Genomic DNA, 9,721 nt, shown 5'->3' on the forward strand with positions numbered 1-9,721 from the left:
GAGTAGCCTATTAGTTACACTTCTCCCTCAGTATTCGCAGTTTCTACACTCGTGATTTAGATTATTTGCGGTTTTTGTTTTGATGGCTTTCCCACGTTTTTTGTTTTGATGGCTTTCCGGAACTTGGAGGCGAGGAGGATGGCAGTTTGAATGCAGAGCTCCTCTCCCTGGACAATCTGCCTGCTTTTAAATATCAGCAGCAGTGGGAGATCAATTGCTTTTACACCTAAGCAGCAACGGGACCAACCCACCAAAAACCCACAGTCCCGGTCCTGCAAAAATATGAGCTCCACCCTCCCTGCAGTTCGCTAGGAAAATCAACTGCTTTTACACCTAAGCAGCAGCAGGACCAGCCACCACTACCAAGAGCCCTTTGCCCCGATCCAGCCAGGCATGTGAGCTCCTCCCTCTGCAATCCATTGGAGAGATCAATCTACCTGCTTTTAAATATCAGCAACAGTGGGAAATCAACTGCTTTTACACCTCAGCAGCAGCGGAACTATCCTCAACTACCAAGAGCACACAGACCCGATCCAACCAAGAGTGTGAGCTCCACCTCCCCCTGCAGTCCACTAGGAAGATCAACTGTTTTTTACACCTAAGCAGCAACAGGACCAGCCACCACTACCGAGAGCCCTTTGCCCTGATCCAGCCAAACAAGTAAGCTCTTCCCCCAGCATTCCGTTGGAAAAATCAATATGCTTGCTTTTAAATATTATCAGAAGTAGGAGATCAACTGCTTTTACACCTAAGCAGCCTATAATAGGAGCCCTTGCCCCGATCCAACCAGGCATGTGAGCTCCTCCCCCTATATCCCGTTTAAGAGATCAATCTACCTGCTTTAAATATCAGCAGCAGTAGAAAAACAACTGCTTTTACATACAAGCAGCAGCGAGACCTACCGCAACCACCAAGAGCCCACAGACCCGATCCTGCCAGGAGTGTGAACTCCTCCCCCTGCAGTCCATTGGAGAGATCAATCTGCCTGCTTTTAAATATCAGCAGCAGTGGAGATCAACTGCTTTTACACCTAAGCAGCAACGAGACCAGCCACAACCACCGAGAGCACACAGATCCGATCCTACCAAGAGTGTGAACTCTTCCCCCCATGCAATCCGCTAAGAAGATCGACTGTCGGCTCCGGGCGGCTTTCCCGCAGAGGAGAGAATCCTGCATTCACCGTGGGCCTCATCTGGGGCAGCCTCCTTGGAGCGGCTGGAGCACGGGCAGTGTGTCTGGGAGGGAATGCATGGATGGGAGAACATCGCAGGGGAGGAGACATAGGCATCCTGGGACTGTCTGCCAAGTCTCTTCCCTGAAGAAGCCCTTTCTGGAAACGTCAATCGCTCCTCCTAAACTTACTTGCTCCACTTCATCACTGACGCTGAAACCGTGGATTGAAGACAAAGTTTTATTTTATTTTTCTTTCCAGCTTATGATTTATCTTTAATCTTATCTATTGTTTTGCCTTTTGTCTTTGTTTTGTTCTATTTCTATCATTTAAATTTCTCCAGAATTCTACTGTTCAACGGCTCCCCCTTCTGCTTCTATTCCTTTCTCTCCTCTCTTCTACCTTCCAAAGTATTTAGATCAATGCTGTCTTGTTAAAATGTTTATTTTATTTTTATTTTTCCTCTAACTCTACTTTTCACTTCTCTATTACCCTCCAGGTACTTTAGTTAGATTGTGAGCCTTCGGGACAGTAAGGGAATTTTTCAAGTACCTTTCTTATTTCTAATCTTAATGTATATTTTCTGTAAACCGCTTAGAACCTAACGGATGTAGCGGTATATAAGAAATAAATTACATTACATTACATTTCCCCCGTCCCGGTCCCACGCCCACAGCAATACACTTACTTTCCCCCTGGCCCGGCTGTCGGACGGCACACCATTACTTTTGCCTTTGGCTTGCAGAGAGCTCCGATTGTCAAGTGCCTCTTCTGATTGGCCAGCAGCTGTCCCTGCCACTACCCCCTTCGTCTTGGTAACCCGCTAGATGGACAGGTTTCTCCAGGAACAGGGCTGAGGCGCGCGCGACAAGCAGCGAAGCTTCCTCCCTCCCCCTGCCTCCCTTTCTCCCCTTCCGCGGCACAAGGGGGAATTAGAAACAGTCCTCGGATTTTTTTTAACAGCTGCTGTCAGGCGCCGCCGAATCGAGAAAAAGAGAAAGCGCGGCACGGATCACTGAGGCAGGTTGTGAAGAGTGCAAAGCTGAGCAGAGTCTGGGCAAGTACATAGAAATAGTTATTTGCGATTTCTCCGTATTCGCAGGCCAGCTCTGCCCCCTAAGTACCGTGAATACGGACGGAGAAGTGTAGTGCAGTGAGCTGGGGGTATTAGGTTCAGTTCCCTTCCTACTACAGCTTCTTGTAACCCTGGGCCAGTGGAGTAGTAAGGGGGTGCGGTCTGCCTCGGATGTGGTCGGTTTGCTTAGTGAATCTAGCCCTCAGTCCTCCATAGCCCCAGGTACGTTAGATAGATTGTGAGCCCACCGGGACAGAAAGGGAAAATGCTTGAGTACCTGATTGTAAAACCGCTTAGATAACCTTAATAGGTGATATATAAACACCTAATAAGCTTAAAACTTGAACGTTAACCTAGAAATTAAAGACGCCCCTCTTTTCTTACATTCACCCCCCTTCCTAAGCCAATGCTCCGGCAAACAGTATAACTGCAGTTCTTGATCTAAATCTTATTGTAAACCATATAGATTCCTTGCAGAAAATTGCGGTATATAAGACACTGTATTGTATTAACCAGTTAATGGTAAATTGGCAAATAAAATCTTGAGTGCCTTATAAGTAATCTCCTACAGCACATATGTTAATTTTGACTCCTCATTTGAATTTGCAGGACACAAGAAAGTCAGTAGTACAAAGTGACATTTGTACATTATCTCACCATTTCTGTGACTATGTTATTTGAAGTTGCCACTTAAGACCTTTCCATAAACTCAATTTTTGTCATCAATAAGGAATAGGAGAATAGCTGTTTCAATTATATTTTTCACAGGCTAGCAAGAGAGCTAATTAAAATGTGGAAAAAAAAAGAAGAGGAATGTTATTGCTTTACTGTCAAAACTGACTGATATATTCCAAGGGCATGTCAGTATCCATTACAAGACGGAGCACAAGAACAATTTGAAATATGGGAAACAATAAAAAAAGATCTGCATACTTTAATGAAAAGAAAAGCCCATACAACAGTTTGTTGTCTTCAGTGATAAGTCTAGTAGAAAATTTACAGTTGGTTTTGTTTTTTCATACCAATTAGTTAGCTTATTCAATATTGCTCTTTTCAAAAACATCAGAGGCTCCAGCTGCCAACAATATGGATCCAGACGATACAAGTACCAAAGGGGATGGAACTCCTCTCGTATGAAGAAAGACTAAAACGGTTAGAGCTCTTCAGCTTGGGAAAGAGACAGCTGAGGGGAGATAGGATTGAAGTCTACGAAATCCTGAGTGGAGTAGAATGGGTACAAGTGGATCGACACATCACTCCGCCAAAAATTACAGACTAGGGGACACTCAATGAAGTTACATTACATTACATTAGGGATTTCTATTCCGCCATTATCTTGCGGTTCAAGGTGGATTACAAAAGAGTTAAAGAGGGTGTTTTACAAAAAGATTTCTGGTCCTTTTGGGGGGAAAAAAGAGTAGAGCAGGTTGATTTGGGGGTTCGGGGGGTTAGAGGGATGAAAGAAGGAAGCTTGAGAGGTTAGGACTTTTTCAGGGATTTTTTGAAAAGTATAGTCTTTATTTCTTTTCTGAAAATTTTGTAATCTAGGGTCGTTATCAGAAGGTTGGCGATTTGGTTGTCTATTTTTGCTGCTTGAGTGGCTAGGAGGCCATCATATAGTTTTTTTTTTCTGTTTAACTTCTATGATTGGTGGGTGTGTGAATGGGGTGTGAGTTTTCCTATCTCTGGTTGAGGTGGTTTGAATGAGGCGGTTGTTCAAGTAGGTTGGGCTATCTCTGTTTAAAGTTTTAAATAGTAGACAGTAGAATTTGAATAGTATTCTTGCTGGAATTGGAAGCCAGTGAGAGTTGAGGTATGCCTCTGTGATGTGGTCGTGTTTCCTCAATGAGTAGATGAGTCTTAGAGCTGTGTTTTGAATTGTTTGTAGTTGTTTTGTTATTGTAGCAGGGCATGGGAGATAGAGGATGCCAAACTATGTAATATAGTAAGTGAATGCAGTTTACAGAATTATATGGCGCAGGACCTGCTTACATTGGAAAGTTGGTCCTCAACCTGGCAGCTAGGCTTCAATGCTAAGAAATGTAAGGTCATACACCTCGGAAGCGGAAATCCATGCAGGACGTACTTCTTGAACGGAGAAACTTTAACTAGGACTTCAGCAGAACGAGATTTAGGAGTAATCATCAGTGCAGACATGAAAACTTCCAATCAAGTGGAGAAGGCTTCATCTAAGGCAAGGCAGATATTGGGTTGTATCAATAGAAGTTTCGTCAGCCGAAAGCCTTAAGTCATAATGCCTTTGTACAGGGCCATAATGAGACGTCATCTGGAGTACTGTGTGCAATTATGGAGGCCACATTACAGTAAAGATGTGCGCAGAATTGAATCGGTTCAGCGGACGGCCACCAGGATGATCTCGGGGCTCAAGGGTCTCTCGTACGAAGAGAGACTGAACAAATTGCAGCTCTGCACTCTCGAGGAACGTAGGGAGAGGGGAGACATGATCGAAACATTTAAGTACCTCACGGGACGTGTCGAAGTGGAAGATGATATTTTCTTTCTCAAGGGACCCTTGGTCACAAGAGGGCACCCGCTCAAACTCAGGGATGGAAAATTTCATGGTGACACCAGAAAGTATTTCTTCATAGAGAGAGTGGTTGATCATTGGAACAAGCTTCCAGTGCAGGTGATCGAGGCAGACAGCGTGCCAGACTTTACGAATAAATGGGATACCCATGTGGGATCCCTACGAGGGTCAAGATAAAGAAATTGGGTCATTAGGGCATAGACAGGGGGTGGTAAGCAAAGTGGGCAGACTTTATGGGCTGTAGCCCTTTTCTGCCGTCATCTTCTATGTTTCTATGTTTCTATGAGGATGTTGCAATAGTCTAGTAGTCCTAGTATTAGTGATTGCACTATGAGCTGAAATTGTGTTTTCTCGAAGAATTTTCTAACTTGTCTTAAGTTTCTCATAACTGCGAATGATTTCTGTATTGTTTTATTGATTTGCAGTTGCATGGTGCAGCATCTGTCTGTTGTTATTCCTAGTAGTTTTAGGGTGGGTTGTATAGGGTAGTTAATTGCGTTGATTTCTAAGTTGGTTATGGTTAGGGTTTTGTTATTTTCGAGGAGGATGAACTTTGTTTTGTCTGGGTTCATTTTCAGTTTGTGATCTTTCATCCAAGTCACTACTGTTTCAAGTGTTTGGTGTAGTGCGTCTGTCATGGAGGGCTTTGGTTGATCAAAAGGTATGAGAATGGTGATGTCATCTGCATAACTGTAGGAAAATAGGCCTAGTTTGTCCAGGTGGGCACCGAGGGAGGAAGTGTAGAGGTTGAAAAGAGTAGGGGATAGTGGCGATCCTTGGGGTACGCCACAGGGGTTTGACCCAGTTTCTGATTTTACTTTATCTGATTTTACTCTGTAGATTCTGGATGTTAGGAATCATTCGAACCATGAGTATACTTTATCTGTGATACCTATTGTGTCCAAAATTTGTAGTAGGGTGTTATGGTCTACCAGGTCGAAGCAGTGGTCAGGTCCAGTTGTATGAGCATCATTTTTTTCTCTGTACTGAGGTGTTGTCTAGCAGTGTCCATGAGGGATCTCTGTGCTGAAGTTGGTTCTGAAACCAGATTGCATGGGGTGGAGTATGTTGTAGACGATACAAGTACCAAAGGGGATGGAACTCCTCTCATATGAGGAAAGACTAAAATGGTTAGGGCTCTTCAGCATGGAAAAGAGACGGCTGAGGGGAGATAGGATTGAAGTCTACAAAATCCTGAGTGGAGTAGAACGGGTAGAAGTGGATTGACTTTTCACTCCGCCAAAAATTACAGACTAGGGGACACTCAATGAAGTTACATTACATTACATTATGGATTTCTATTCCACCATTACCTTGCAGTTCAAGGCGGATTATAAAAGAGTTAAAGAGGGTGTTTTACAAAAAGATTTCTGGTCCTTTGGGGGGAAAAAAGAGTAGAGCAGGTTGATTTGGGGTTTGGGGGGTTAGAGGGATGAAAGAAGAAAGATTTCTGGTCCTTTTGGAGAAAAAAAGAGTAGAGCAGGTTGATTTGGAGGTTCAGGGGGTTAGAGAGATGAAAGAAGAAAGATTTCTGGTCCTTTTGGGGGAAAAAAAGAGTAGAGCAGGTTGATTTGGAGGTTCAGGGGGTTAGAGAGATGAAAGAAGGAAGCTTGAGAGGTTAGGACTTTTTAGGGATTTTTTGAAAAGTATAGTCTTTATTTCTTTTCTGAAAGTTTTGTAATCTGGGGTCATTATCAGAAGGTTGGCGATTTGGTTGTCTATTTTTGCTGCTTGAGTAGCTAGGAGGCCATCATATAGGTTTTTTCCCGTTTAACTTGTTTGATTGGTGGGTGTGTGAATGGGGTGTGAGTTTTCCTATCTCTGGTTGAGGTGGTTTGAATGAGGCGGTTGTTCAAGTAGGTTTGGCTATCTCTGTTTAAAGTTTTAAATAGTAGACAGTAGAATTTGAATAGTATTCTTGCTGGAATTGGAAGCCAGTGAGAGTTGAGGTATGCCTCTGTGATGTGGTCGTGTTTCCTCAATGAGTAGATGAGTCTTAGAGCTGTGTTTTGAATTGTTTGTAGTTGTTTTGTTATTGTAGCAGGACACGGGAGATAGAGGATGTTGCAATAGTCTAATCGTCCTAGTATTAGTGATTGTACTATGAGCTGAAATTGTGTTTTCTCGAAGAATTTTCTAACTTGTCTTAAGTTTCTCATATCTGCGAATGATTTCTGTATTGTATTATTGATTTGAGGTTGCATGGTGCAGCATCTGTCTATTGTTATTCCTAATAGTTTTAGGGTGGGTTGTATAGGGTAGTTAATTGCGTTGATTTCTATGTTGGTTATGGTTGGGGTTTTGTTATTTTCGAGGAGGATGAATTTTGTTTTGTCTGGGTTCAGTTTCAGTTTGTGATCTTTCATCCAAGTCACTACTGTTTCAAGTGTTTGGTGTAGTGCGTCTGTCATGGAGGGCTTTGGTTGATCAAAAGGTATGAGAATGGTGATGTCATCTGCATAACTGTAGGAAGATAGGCCTAGTTTGTACAGGTGGGCACCGAGGGAGGCAGTGTAGAGGTTGAAAAGAGTAGGGGATAGTGGCGATCCTTGGGGTACGCCGCAGGGGTTTGACCCAGTTTCTGATTTTTCTTTATCTGATTTTACTCTGTAGGTTATGGATGTTAGGAATCATTCGAACCATGAATATACTTTATCTGTGATACCTATTGTGTCCAAAATTTGTAGTAGGGTGCTATGGTCTACTAGGTCGAATGCAGTGGTCCGGTCCAGTTGTATGAGCATCATTTTTTTCCCTGTACTGAGGTGTTGTCTAGCAGTGTCCATGAGGGATCCTAGTAGCATCTCTGTGCTGAAGTTGGTTCTGAAACCGGATTGCGTGGGGTGGAGTATGTTGTGGACGATACAAGTACCAAAGGGGATGGAACTCCTCTCGTATGAGGAAAGACTAAAACGGTTAGGGCTCTTCAGCTTAGAAAAGAGACGGCTGAGGGGAGATATGATTGAAGTCTACAAAATCCTGAGTGGAGTAGAACGGGTACAAGTGGATCTATTTTTCGCTCCGCCAAAAATTACAAAGAAAAAAATAAGATGTCAATTATCATTGCAAATTGGTTCATTATTCAATTGGGTGTGCAGATTAGGCATGCCCCTAAATTTGTACATACAACTTAAAGCACTGTATATAGAATTGGAGGAATGGTGGTTTATATGGACAAACGATAAGCATTTTAATTTTCAGCTCAAAAGATTTATGAGATTGGTGCTCGACACTGACCATATAAGTTAGTGTATCGCAACCATTTTCAAGCTATGGTGCCCTGAACTTGGGGTCACGGATGGAAGGCCTCCAGACATGCACAGATGTCGACCTGTTGACATCATGGGCATGTGTGATGTCATCACATTGATGTCTGCACAAACATCGAGGCCCTCCAGATGGGACTTTGAGCTCGCTCAACCTTAAATTGGTGCACCAGTGTGGGGGTGTGGAAAGTAGGAAAGGCATTGGTGGGGAGAAGCGATGCTGATGCTGGCTGACTGCTTACAGGATGTGTCTTTCACCGTTAGAGGCCCATTCTGTAGGCAGTCAGCCAATGCCTATGCCTCTCCTCCTTGGCACACCCAGAATATTGCCACGGCACACAGTTTGCGATTCACTGATATAAGTTCTTTGAATATTGAGCTGCCTACTAATGTGCATTGCCATAATATGTGTTTTAAAAAGGTACATAATATTTCTTCTTCTTTAAGTGCCATCGACTTGTGCTCGAGTCCTAACGGCTTGATGTGTTACAGATCTAAAAAGAAATCGGTTTTGTGTTAGTCCGGTAAGGTCCTCCAGCATCATCCCCATGGGTGTTTTCAATGTTTTCAGCCATCTGATTACAGGTCGCCCTCTTCGCCTGGTTCCTTCGATCTTCCTAAACTATTTAGCTAACAGAAATTCAAAGTGTACAGCAAAGTTTTATGTAGTGCAAGGATCAGACACACCCTTCAACTTTCAGGCTTCTAGCTCCTACTGTTCCCTCTAAGCTGAGCGGGAGTCCTCCAACTGCATTGCTGCCAGTGGGGGGCAATGCTTCAATATTGATCTCAATATGTATATTTTAGAGGAAAGGCAGGAGAGGGGAGATATAATAGAGATGTTTAAATACCTATGTGGCATAAACATGCATGAGGCAAATCTCTTTCAACTGAAAGGAGACCCAGAATGAGAGGGCATAGAATGAAGTTAAGAAGTGATAGACTCAGAAGTAATCTAAGGAAATACTTTTTTAACAGAAAGGGTGGTAGATGCATGGAATAGTCTCCTGGCAGTGGAATAGTGGGGGTTAGAGGTACCCAGAGTGGTGGTGGCTCTCTTTTGCCCTCTTCTCTGCCCCTACTCCCGTCCACTCCTTCCCGGCCCCCTGCTGCCATGCACACACATGCCCCTTCCTTTTTCCCGCAGGTGCAGGTCCAGGAAGTGATGTCAGAGGAAGAGCTGATGCTGGCGCAAGCAGCAGGTTGGGGTTGGTGCTCACACCTGGACCATTTAAGTGGTATGGGAGAAGGGAAAGGACGCGCATGCATGGTAGTGGGGGGTTAGGGAAGGAGTGGAGAAGGCAGAGAGGAGGATAGGTGCCAGCACCCTCACCAAGACGGCACCCGGGGTGAACCCCCCACCTTACTATGCCACTGTCTCCTGGTAAAGGTGGTGGAGACAAATACTGTGTCTTAATTCAAGAAAGCGTGGGACAGGCACGCGGGATCTCTTAGGGAGAGGAGGAGATAGTTGATGCTGCGGATGGGCTGATTGGGTGGGCCATTTGGCCTTTATCTACAGTCACGTGTCTGTTTCTCTGTTTCTATAGACATAAGCTCTATGATTTCACAATGCAGGTGTAAAGAGCCTTAGTCGATAGGGAGAGGAGGAGATAGTAGATGCTGAGGACGGGCAGATTGGATGGGCCATTTAGCTTTTG

Source organism: Geotrypetes seraphini, chromosome 11 (genome assembly GCF_902459505.1).
Source record: "Geotrypetes seraphini chromosome 11, aGeoSer1.1, whole genome shotgun sequence".
In the NCBI taxonomy this organism is placed as follows: domain Eukaryota; kingdom Metazoa; phylum Chordata; class Amphibia; order Gymnophiona; family Dermophiidae; genus Geotrypetes; species Geotrypetes seraphini.